Here is a 12,364-nt window from a genome sequence, read left to right as displayed (position 1 = left end):
GAGCTGACCAGGATTCTCCTCTCCAAACTCCGCTCTGACCGCAGGGAAGGCAAGCGCAGCCTACATTGTGCCTGAGGCTAATTAGTCCATGCAGAGGGCAGGTCCCTTCCAGGGGCCACTGCCTCCCAAATAGCCCGCAAGGCTGTCAGCTGCCTCTTTGGGCCGCTCTGCCCGCTGAGCACAGGCAGCCTGCACTGACAATGGGCACAAGGGGCTGACTCCTAGCCTGGCAATAATGGAATGCTGCCTCTTGTCTCATCCCAAGGGACATTCTCGGGCCCTCTCAGCATCCCAGCAAAGTGATGCTTGAAAGTCAGAGTTCAGAAGCCATTGGCCTGGCCTCCCTGGCTTGGCTGAAGCAGCACTAGGTCACGGCAGGCACACAGCGCCCAGCATCTCCAGCCGCCAGCAACAAGGGCTGCTCCATCCCAGCCTTGAAGCTGGGCCTGCACCAAAGGCAGGGCCAAGCTCAGCTGCCACTTACTGGCTCTGCATCTTCAGGCTGTGGAGGGACAGCAGCTGAAGGCTTGGTGTTCCTCTGCTCCTCTTCAGCCTCTTCCTCAATGACAGAGGGAGCCAGAGGAGCCTCTGACCCTGCTGTCGAGCCCTGCAGACAGACACAAGGCAGAGAGATGGGCACGAGCCAATCCCTTAGCAGCTGCTTTCTGTTGACAAGGGAAAGGAGCCAGAAGAAGGGCAAATCATACACTCGCATGCAAGTGGGACTCTGAGTCATGAAAACCACAGGAAGATGGCTCAATCAGGTGCTAATCCATCTTGCTGTGCATTTCAGCTTCCCTGCTGCTTAGAAGCAGCAAGACACCTTGGAGCTGTCCCATTTGCCTTTCATCTCTTGAAAGGCTCTTCCTTGGAAAATCAGCAAACAGCCAGTGCTCCCTTAGCTACTGCTGATGCCGCCAGGCAGCTGGCCTTTCTTTCAGCCTCCCATGCGGGCACTCCACTGCACTCTGCTGCCAAAGGCCAAGCTGGCAGAATTGCCGCACAGTTCTCCCGCGCCAGCAAGGTCAGAGCTTTCTTTGCCACTCACCAAAGGACAGGCTTGTCTCCATCGGCGTGTCAGGTGACCTGCAGCCAGCGAGGGAAAAGAAACCAGAGGCCCTTAGAAAAGTGCCTGTGCTGGCCACTGCCACAGCACAAGTCAGTCCCAAGAGAGAGCATTTCCCTCTCCCATCAAAGGGTCAAGTCACGCAGCCAAGGCCTCTACGTGGCAGAATTTGGGGCAAACACGGCTTTCCTTCACTCCTGGAGAGAGCCGCAGAGTTGTTAGAAGTACTTGGGAGGAACTCTCCTCAGAGTCTGCAATTTGCAGCTTGTCTTGCTTGAAGCAGCAAGCTGAGGAAATGACAGACGCCACGGCCACGCACTCTCCCGGGGAGGGAAGGAAACCGCTGCAGCTTACGCTGCCAATCCTCCGCACCCGCCACCCACTACAGAGAGCCCCTGTGCGGCTGATGCTGCTGGCAGGAGCTTGACCAAAGTGCTGGCATCTGCATGGCCATTTTGGTCCCAAAGAACCTCTGTCACTACTGCGGCATAAAGAGCAGAGCCAAGCAAAAGCCAGGTGATGGCAGCCCCAGGATGAAGCTTTACTTACGAGTCAGCTGGGTCACGTAGTAGGCAGAATAGGCAACAGAAAAGACGGTGCAAACCGCAGCACAGACTTGCCCGATCATTTTGGCAGCGCTGTGCAGGTTTGCACGCTGAATGCCACCCAAGGAATAAACAAGAGTCCTCTCGGGGTGCAGGCCGTCTGCTGAGAACTCCTTGATCACAAGGACCCTCCTGCAGGGAGCGAGCGGAAGAGCTGCTCTGGACAAGCAGGCCTGGCGCGCCCCGGGACAACGCTGCGCTGACAGCGCTGTGACGTGGCGCCGCTGCCTTGACCTCACAATAGCAGCTGCCCTGGCTCTGTTGTGCCCAGCAAGCCAACCCTCTGTACAGCTGATGCCAAAGAATGGCCTGGCAAGGTCTCCGCAGTCATAAAGCAGCAGCAAATGACCTCACAGTCCATAAGGCAGTGCTGAAGGCATGCCAGGGGAGCTCAGAACAATGAGCCAGCCCTCCTAGCGTCCAAGAAATCCAGGCAAACATGACTCTTGGTGCCAAAAGCATGGACTAAAAGCAAGTGTGCTTCTTCTAGGCGGCATCTTAGTTGGTTCTGAAAAGCCTCACATCTTCCATGCCATTTAGGGGGCAAAAGAAGCCAAGATATGTCCAGGAGCATTGTAGGCTGCAGCTGCTTCTCAAGCACGTGGGTGCATGCTGACCTTTGCTCTGACTGCCTTTGGAGGCCCACCTCCCCTTGTGGCAGGGAGACGCTGGCTTAGCTCTTGGCGCAAAGCTCCACTCGTCCTGCTTGCCCTTTCTCTGGCAAGGGAAAGTCTCAGCACATCCAGAAGAGCTGTGCGCTGCTCCTTGGCTTGCCACAGTTGAGTTGTGTTGGAGCTCTGGCAGCGGCCTGCAGCCCCCGGCTCTGCAATGGCCTGCAGATGTCGAGGCCAAAGGAGGCCCCTTTGGAACAGTCGAAAGCTGCAGTGGGACGCATGTTTGCCTGAGCTCCATGCTCCCTGTAAGATTCCTTGCAGAGATTTGGCCAGATACATCCCAGTACAAATGAGTTGAGTCATTCCCTTCTCTGTCAAAATCCTGTGGCAGACCCAGGAGGCATCTTGAAAGTGGAACAAAATCCTGGCTGGGAGGGGGCAAAAAGTGCACACAGCTCCTCTGCAAATCAACTCTGTTCACCCGTGGAATCATGATGCACGGCTTAGCTTGCTTTCCTTGGCCTTTCCTTGCTTGTGACTCAGCACAGACATGTCCTCTGATAACAGACAGCACAGTGCCTTGACAGGAGCTTTTGCCTGGGCTCTCCACACTTGGCATGCTGAGGGTGGCATTTGAAAATCAAGGCAATTGCTGAACGGCCCTAAACTACTTTGAAATTCTCTTGCTGCAACACTGCATTGTTACCCAGAAGGGTTCCCTCCATTTGAAAGCATCTCATTTTCCCCATTTCCAAGTCAGCTGCCATTAGCCAGCCAAGTGGAGGGCTTAAAGAAGGAAGCATGACACCTCAGCTTGGAAAGCTGGGTGTTGGCTCTCAGAGCTCCTTGAGCAGAGCCCTTTGGTGCCCCAAATGTGGAAGAGAGGGCACTGTTAGGTACATGTGCCATTGGAGCCCTCCTTTGCTTTTCAATACACAGGGATTAGCAGCAAGGGGGGACAAGCAGGGCCTGGCCCCTCCTGCTGCCCCGCTGGGAGCTGCAGCTGGCACTGAGGGACACCAGGGCACACGGGAATACCATCTCTGCCAGGCAGCTGGGGCGCTGCGGGGCAGCTGCCAGGGGGTGCCTGGGCCAGGGGCAGGGCCCCTCTGGCAAGGGGGAGAGCCTTGGGCCGCTGGCAGGCAGCGCAAAGCCATCGAGGGGACGGCCCGGCCGCAGCGCACGGCTCCCAAGGCACCGGGCGGCTGAGGCACGGCGGGACACGGCAGGGAACATTCCAGGCCTCTGCAGGCTTTGGAGTCTGTATTGCCAGTCCCGCTGAAACCAAGGGCTGCAACAGAGAATCTTCTGCTTACTTCATCATCTTCCCCATCTTCATCACTCCGTCCGCCAGCTGGCCCAGGTCAGGCTGACAGCTCGCAGCACATCTGCTGAATGCCAGCTTCTTCTGTGCTGGCTTCATTTTTCTTATGACCACCCATTCATTTCTCCTTCAAGGAGAATTCTGAGCTTCCCCACATCAACCATACTCTTCTCTTATCTAAGCAATGCATCATGAAGGGAGCTTTCTATGCTCTATAGTCCTAAGTAAAGAGAGCCTTGCCAAGAAAACCTCCAGACATTCCATGTCCCAGCTATGGCACAGCTCCTCTTCAAACTGAGCGGATGGCGGAATCTCTACCTCAGGATGATCCATCCCCTTTTTCCCTCCTTGTGCTGGTGTTCACAGGGGTCCCAGGATGAGGGAAGAAAGAGAATCTTGACTCCAAGTTTCAGAAGGCTGATTTATTCCTTTTTGATAGATATTATAATAAAATGATAGATTCGAAGTATACTAAAAGAATAGAAAGAAGGATTTCATCAGAAGGCTTGCAAGGAAAGGGAAAGAATGGGATGATACTAAAATCTTGTGACTGACCAGACAGTCCCAGACAGCTGGGCTGGGACTGGCCATTCATTAGAAACAAGCACATGAGACCAATCCAAGATGCACCTGTTGCATTCCACAGCAGCAGATAATTCTTGTTTCCATTGTGTTCCTGAGGCCTCTCAGCCTCTCAGGAGAAAAATCCTGGCAAAGGGATGTTTCAGAAAAGATCATGGCTACGCCTGCTCTCAGCTGGCGGGGCACAAGGGCCTCCTCAGCCGCAGGCATCTCCTCTCCGCTCTTCCTGCACTTGCTTTGCCCAGGTAAGGCAAGCAAAGCTGCTTGGCTCAGTGTGCTCTTTGGGCTTCTCAAAGGGGCTGGCCACTCAGCTCCAGCATGGCAAGGAAGGGAGTCTTACAACGCTCTGCATAGTTTAGAGTTTGAGTGTCACTGCGGCTGAAACAAAGTGTCCCCTGGCTACTTCTGCCTCTTCAGCATTCTGTCCTGCAGGTGGCCTGCTCAGGCTGACAGCCTGGAGCGCCTGCAGGCTCCACTCCTGCTGCAGCCCAGCTCTTCCTCTCACAGCTTAGTTCTTATTGTGACAATTGGTCCATTTCTACTTAAAAGATACCTCAGAGCTTCCCTCAATTAACAATACTCTGGTCTAAGCTAAACAATCCTCTATTATCTAAGCTACCTACCTTCTATAGTCCTTAAAATTCGCTCCCTACATGTCCTAAAGTTTTGAAAATTTTATCTTTTGGAGAAAAAATAAAACAACAGAGCTTAAAATTGAACCTAACTGACACCTAAACTAACCTAACCTAAGCTAACCTAACCTAACCTATCACCTAAAAGGAGCACTATACAAAACCATTGCTATTCCTATCTACAGCCCAGCTCCTGCTAAAACTCAGGGCATGGCTGAAACTCTGCCTCGAGGTGGACACGTTGCATTCTCCGTCCTCTAGGCTGGCGGGGCTCAAGGGTCTCCTCAGGCGCGGGCGTCTCCTCTCCAGTCTTGCTGCGCTCGCTTGGCTGAGATGATCAGAGCAGCCAGGCTGGAGGCAGGAGCGCCTGAGGTGACAAACGGATGCTGTCCAGAGGAAAAAGAAAACAAAGAAAGGAACCCTTACTTTCCAGGATGGCGTCCTGATGGGCTCAAGCATGACTCCTTGGCTACCGGAAAGACACACAAAGAGCACCGAGGGCAGCGAGTCCCCCTGCGCCTTCCTGTGCTGGCACCCGTCTCAGCCACGTGGCCCACACTCCTCCTCATGCCTTCATGCAGGCGTCCTCAGCCCACAGGTCTTTTGCCCCTTGGCTTTTTCTTACCTGCAGGAGTTCCTGGGCAGACCAGCGCCTGTCCTCGTCTGCCTGCAAGCAGCACCGGAGGAAGTCGCGCAGGAGAGCCGAGTGGTCCCTGGGGTTCTGTAGTTTTGGGGGCCCGTTCATTTCTATCAGCTCAAAAACCTACAGCACATGGATGCAAGAGGTGACTGGAGCTGCTCCTTTGACCAGCATCAGCTCTCTGTGCACAGAGCCATCCTTGTAAGCTGCACCTTACCCTTAGACGGGTTTCCCGCTTGTAAGGAGCTTCCCCTTCCACCATCTCCAGCCCCATGATGCCCAGGGACCAGATGTCAACTTTGGGGCCGTAGGCTTCTCCTCTCACCACCTCCGGTGCCATCCAGCTGGGAGTGCCGACGCTGGAGCTGCGCTTGCTGCGCTCAGGGCTGAGCTGAGCACAGAGGCCAAAGTCAGCTGAGGAGAAAAACAGAGCCTGTCAAAGCCAGCTACCGCTGGCAAAGCAGCCAAAAGGATTGACCACTCTAAGCCTGGCCAGGCCATGCTGAGTCTAGCTGAAAAAGCAGCTGAGCTCCCCTCCCACGTGCCCGGAGCCAGCCAAAGAAGGCATCGGCCACTTCAAAACAGCCTGACCGCTCACGCAGCGGCCAAGCGGCGCTCCTGGCCAAGTGGCGCTCACCAAAAGGCAGCTCCACGGCACAGGCTGCAAAAGCCGCACCTGCGCAGGGATACCCACCCAACTTGACCGAGCCATCCGTGCCCACAAGAACGTTGCAGCTTTTGATGTCTCTGTGGATGACTCGGCGAGAATGAAGGAAATGCAGTCCTTGCAGGCACTGAGAGAGAAAAAGGAGGGAGGGAAAGTTAACGTGCAGCATCTGATTTCATCCCGCCAGAAAGGAAAGAGCTCAACGGGATTGACAGCTTTCTCAGGCAATTGGGAGCCAGGGCGCAGCATCGTGCTGCTGTCACGAAGAAGAGCTTGCTGCTTCGACACTCTTGGAAGCTTTTCCTAGATTTCCAAGCCAAGGCATCTTGGCTTCCTAAACTTCCACCGGCCTTCGGTACCAAGCACGTCACCTTTGGCTGGGAGGAGGCACGGCAAAGATTGTTGGGCAAGCCTAGTGGCAGCAGAGGAGGAAGCGGCACCTTAGACCTGTGCCAGAATCCGTTGCCACCTGGGCTGCCATGCTATCCTTGGAAGCTGAGGACAGCTCTTTGCCCTTAGCTTGAAATTCTGCCACCTGCATGCTGCCTTCCAGTGGCAAGGAATGTAGGACAGACAGACAGGCTCCAGGCAAGCATTCCGAGACACAGCTGACAAGAGGAAAGAAGTGAAAGCAAGCGAGTGAGCCAGCACCAGCGCTGCAGGACAGACAGCATGCAAGAGTGCAAGACCGGAGCCCAAGCACTGCGGGGACACCGGCAGGCAGTTCCCTTCCCATGCTCTTTCTTCTTCTCCGTTGTGTCGTGGCGGCAGCAGCAGCAAAAGAAAGCTGAGAGCCAGAAATCTCTACTTTCCTTAACCTCCAGCTGGCAAGCAGCATCCTGGTCAAGCCTGGGCAAGCCCAAGAAGGATCCCTCACCTCCCGACAGACAGCGCCTATCTGTCCTTCCTCCAGGCACACCGCACACAGCACATCGAACAAGGTGCCGCCGTCCACGAACTCCATGGCCAGCCAGAGCTCCGCATCCACCAGGTAGCTGGAAGAAGAAAAGCACGGCATGGACAGACAGCAATGGGCACAGCCTCAGGCACCCGAGGGCCTTAGCCAGAGTTTTGCCATTGCTCTCCAAGCTACGTGTGTCACAACAGATTCTTGAACAGCAGGTCAACCTGCTGCCTCCCTCTGGAGACGAGCAGAGAAATCGTAAAGAGCTCCGTTCTCTGCCACTGACCAAAGGGCATTGTCTCTTCTGGCTTGCACTAGCTAAAGCTACAGTGACTTCACAGTACGCCAACCTGTCTAAGTAGGTGACAATATTGGGATTCCTGTTGTCCCTCATGGCCAGGATTTCATTGGCAGCCAGCTCCTCAGACATCCCCTCCTCAAGCGACATGATCTTGATGGCCACCTAAAACGACACGGGCGATGGTTGACTTGAGAAGACGCGCCCTGCTCGAGATCACAAGGAGCCCGCGGCGAGTGCTTGTGCAATGAGGCAGCCAGCTGTGCCAAAGCGCCTTGTTCCTAGACAGCAGAGCTTAGCAGAAGCTCCAAAGCCCATGCCAAAAGCATTCTGCACCCTGAGCCTGGACTGTACTTCAGAGGAACAGCCTCTGCGGCAGACATGGAGCGGCCACCCAAAGCTCCAGGCAGAGCTCACAGCAGCGGGGAGAGCGCTGCAGAGCTGCAAAATGCCGTGGGGCTGTTGGCACTTTACCTCTTGTCCGCTGCTGGTGTCAAGGGCTTTGTAAACAGCTCCGAAGCCCCTAGAAAGAAAACAGCAGCAGAAAAAGCCCTTGATCCCTGGCACTGAAAACAAGCCTAGGCAGGAGATCTCCCCAGGCTGCCTGGGCGCCTTTGAAAAGGCCCGGCTGCGGCGTCTCTTTTGCGGCCAACAGCGCATCAGCCCGTGAGCCCTCTGCCTTGCGGGGCAGGGTGTCCCAGGGAACACTAAGGTCCAGCATGAAGACCAAGGGCCGCTGGAAATCTCCAAGGCACACGTCCAGTTAGGTCACTTCCAAACCTAAGAGGAACTCTCTCCTCGTGCAGGTGGGCATGCATGTGTGTGTAAAGAAAGTGAGAACAATTCTCGTCAGAACACTGTCTTGGAGAATCTGACATTTCTTGGATGGCAAGGTGCTCTTTCAGGCCATAAAGCCACCGGGGCAGGGGCTTTTCCAGCTCCTGTTCCTCAGTGCTGCAAGCTAGACATTGCCAGCATCAACTCGTCTTTGATGAGCCCTTCGCATTGCTCTGACAGAGCAGCGCTGGCAGGCGACAGGAGATCAAGCCAGAGTCTGACCATGATTGGAGCTTGCCTGACTTCGCGCTTGATATTGCAGCAGACCAAGACCTGGCCCACACTTTTGTGAAATGACCTGCCATCACACTTACCCTTGTCCGAGTTCTTCAAAGGCCGTGTATTTGCTCATGGGCTGGCCCACACTCACAATGCTCCCTGAAAGACAAAAGCAGGGATGCTCACTTGCACGCAGAGACGCCGCTCGCCAGACCATCCCAGAGGCAGCCCCACTGCCAGCAGCTCTGGGCCCTTTCAGCTCCCTTGGATTCCAAGGTCTGAGACTAGCAAGTGGGAGGGCCATCTTCTCCACCTTTCAGCAGGTGGCCCTTCCATGGAGGATTTCATTTCTTGCAAGCACAGCTTGATATGCCAAAATGATGAGCCCTTAAGAACGGGGGGGCCCTAGGAGATAAGCAAGGGCCTTTGCAGCCTCTGCAGTCACAGCCCCCATCACTGGCAGGGCCGCCTAGAAGCACAAAGTGTCTTGAGCCAGAGGAGGAGTAAGAACGAGAGCCAAAAAACAGCTGGGGCCAGAGAGCTCCCTGCAGCCTACACACTTGCTAGGTGCCAGCCTTCTGCTCAAGCAGAAACAATTTCTGCTTTTCTCTTTGGCACAGAAGGCAGCCCAGGCAGAGCCAAGCCAGGCCCTCCGCCCTCACAGGCAGCGGGAACTCCCTGACGGCTCCCGTGCTGCCCCAAACACAACAACAGGTTCTGCAGAGGGCCCCAAGGGCCTCTGAGACCGGGGGAACTTGTGGCGCAGCCCACAGCGAGACACACATGCAAGGCACTGCTCTGGCACACACGAAACACAGCGGACGTACTCAGTGTCTTCAGGCCCTGCTCCTCTCTCCTCTCGGGCTGCTGGGCTGCGCTGCTGGATGCAGTGCCGGTGATACCGAAATAACAAGAAAAGAACTAATGTAGATATAGCAATAGCAGTAGTTATGCTAAGGCTTAGAAAGCAGCAGTTCACAAGCAGGCCCTGGGAAACAGGCCTGGGAATATACTAAGAACCACAAACTAATAATTAAAGGATCTAGTAGAGCATGCAGAACACAGTGAAATAATAAATGATGAAGGTTAAAGTATAATCAATGATAAAGGGTCCTGGTGGTGGGAAGACAAGCAAGGGGGATTAAAGGGGGGTAACCTATAGTTTTGAGTAGACAAGCGTATAGAATTTATGACTTTTAGAAATAATATCTACAAGGTTTATGTAACTGCATTGTGTACGGTTTATGTAACTGCATTGTGTACTTCTGTATCTACACCACTTTGTAAAAGGATATAAAAACCTGACGAAAAAGGGGAACGGCGGGCTCTGACTTTGAGACGATAGTCCTCAGACCCCAGGGCCCTCAATAAAGCACCGCACTAAACAACCTAGTTGTTTCGTGTCTCTCTGTCGGGCAACAGTTTTCTGGCGACCGCGGCAGGACTCCGAGGGCTGCTGGGGCGGTTCGCGTCCTGATCCACTCCACGCCGGCACCGAGTGATTCTCGGGGAGTCATTGGTTCGTGCCCGACCCCGCGCCTGTCGGACAACTGCAGGAGGTAAGCCCGAAGGTGCTTTATTTTTTGGTATTGGTATTGGGTGCCTGCCCGTAAGACGAAGCATCAGCTCCGCTGGGTTGGGCTAAAGACGTCTTGGGTAAAGCCTAGGCGCCGGCTGTAAGACGCGGCGAAAGCTTCGCTGGTCCGGCACTTGTTCCCCCGCGGCGTCGGAGGGTGACAAGTCGGTTGGTTGGTTGGTCTATCCTTCTATCTGCATAGATTTTCTTTCTTTTCCTGTCTATTCTGTTTAGGAATGATGCCTTTGAAAACGTTTAAAACTCTAGCAAGTTCCGGGATAGAAATCCCGGACGATTCGCCTTTGGGCTGTTTATTACAACATTGGAATGCGGGGAATTTTGGTCAAGAACTAAGTAAAAGGAAATTGATTGATTTTTGTAATAATGTGTGGCCTTTATATGAACCCGATGGTATGCAATGGCCTAGAAATGGTACACTGAATCCTGACATTATTACACCTTTGATGCATTTCCTACAAAATAATGAAAAATGGGATGAAATACCGTATTTAGACCTCTTTTATTATTTGAAAGACAAACCAGAGTGGCAAAAGGAGTGCGGAATCATGGTTTTGAAAACATTAAAGTTGAATTGTGAAGGATGTAATGGATGGCAGAAAGAGAAGGAATGCTCGGTTAGATTTTCGGAACCTGAGGAGGATGTTTCTTTGTTGGTAGCCCCTAGTGCCCCTCCGATGGAGGAACGTGACTTTGGAGAAAGTGTGCCAGAGGTAGAAAAGGAGGATCGGGAAGCAAAGGTAGAAACCGCAGATATACCACGAACCCCCCTTAGTGAAAGAACTCGGAGAGGGCGGTGGGAGGTAGAAAGAAAGAAAAAGGAAGGGGGTGCTCATTTAATGGTTCCGCTGCGTGAAGCAGTCGGGCCGCATGGGGAACGAGTCATAGTGAAAGTTCCCTTTTCTCCGAATGATTTGCTAATCTGGAAACAATCAGCGGGGGCGTATCGGGAGGACCCTGAACGGACTGCACGGGTGGTAAAGATGGTAATTAAGACTCAGAACCCGGACTGGAATGATTTACAAGTTTTGTTAGACACAATAATGGATTCTACTGAAAAGGAAATGGTGTTTAAAGCTATGACAGAGAAAGCACGAGAAATGATTAGATTACGGCTTGTGGATGGTACAGTAAATGATTTAGTACCTAGGGAAGATCCGGAGTGGGATCCCAACTCGACGGGCGGGTCTCGGAGACTTAAAGCTTATCAGGAATTGTTAACAGAAGGAATACGGAATGGAATACCAAAAACTTTGAATTGGTCTAAGTTGTATTCGGTCAGGCAGGAAAAGAATGAGTCTCCGTCAACCTTTTTAGAGCGGCTTAAGGAGACAGCTCGTAGATACACTAATTTAGAAGTTGAAGGAGAGTCGGGAAAATTACAGCTAGCATTAATTTTTATGGGGCAGTCCCAGGAAGATATTAGAAAGAAACTACAGAAACTGGAGGGGGAAGATACTCGGAATTTAGATAAACTATTGGAAGTTGTGTGGAAGGTATATAATAATAGGGAAAAAGAAACGGCCAGGAAACAACAGGCTACTATGTTAGCAGTGTTACAGCAAGCGGCTGGAAATAATATGAGAGGAGGGAGCCGAGGACATGGACTAAGAGGGGGAAAAGGGATAGCAAGGGGGGGGAGGCCGATGGGTACGGGAGGACTTATGGGTCAATTGAATATGGGAAGGGGAAGAATGCAGCTAGGAATAGATCAATGTGCTCTATGTAAAAATAGAGGGCATTGGAAAAATGAGTGTCCTCTCAACCAAGGAATGGGTTTTGGGGGAGGAATTATAGCTAGTGGGGATGGAAATCAGGGGATGATGAATAATACAGGTGCTTTCCTGGGAAATCCACAAGGGGTTGCCCAAGCCTTTATGATGGGGAATTATCAAAATTCAAGTTGACTAGATGAGGACCTTAAAGTAGTAATGGAAGTAGATGGGGAACCGTTAGAATTTAGAGTAGATACGGGGGCATCATACTCAGCTGTTAACACTAAGCTAGGACCTTTGAGTGATTCCACTATCCAAGTAGTGGGGGTTACGGGACAAGTTGAGGAAAGAACGTTTTTGCGACCATTAGATATAAAATTTGGGGGGAAAGAATTTGACCATCAATTTTTATATATGCCAAATAGCCCAGAATCGCTATTTGGGAGGGATCTATTGTCAATGTTAGAGGCAAAGATAATATTTGAAAAAGGTAGAGTAAGATTGGAATTTCCCGAGGAGAATATTGCTAAGTTGTTCGTAGTAAAAGAAGTTGAAGCAGCAGAAATACCACAAGAAATAGAGCAAGCTGTAGTACCATGGGTATGGGAAACGGGAGTACCTGGAAAATCAAAAGCGGCACAACCGGTTGTAATAGAACTAAAGGAAG

This window comes from Fringilla coelebs (genome assembly GCF_963513975.1).
Source record: "Fringilla coelebs genome assembly, contig: SCAFFOLD_40, whole genome shotgun sequence".
Taxonomy (NCBI): Eukaryota; Metazoa; Chordata; class Aves; order Passeriformes; family Fringillidae; genus Fringilla; species Fringilla coelebs.
This window is presented reverse-complemented; position numbering follows the sequence as displayed.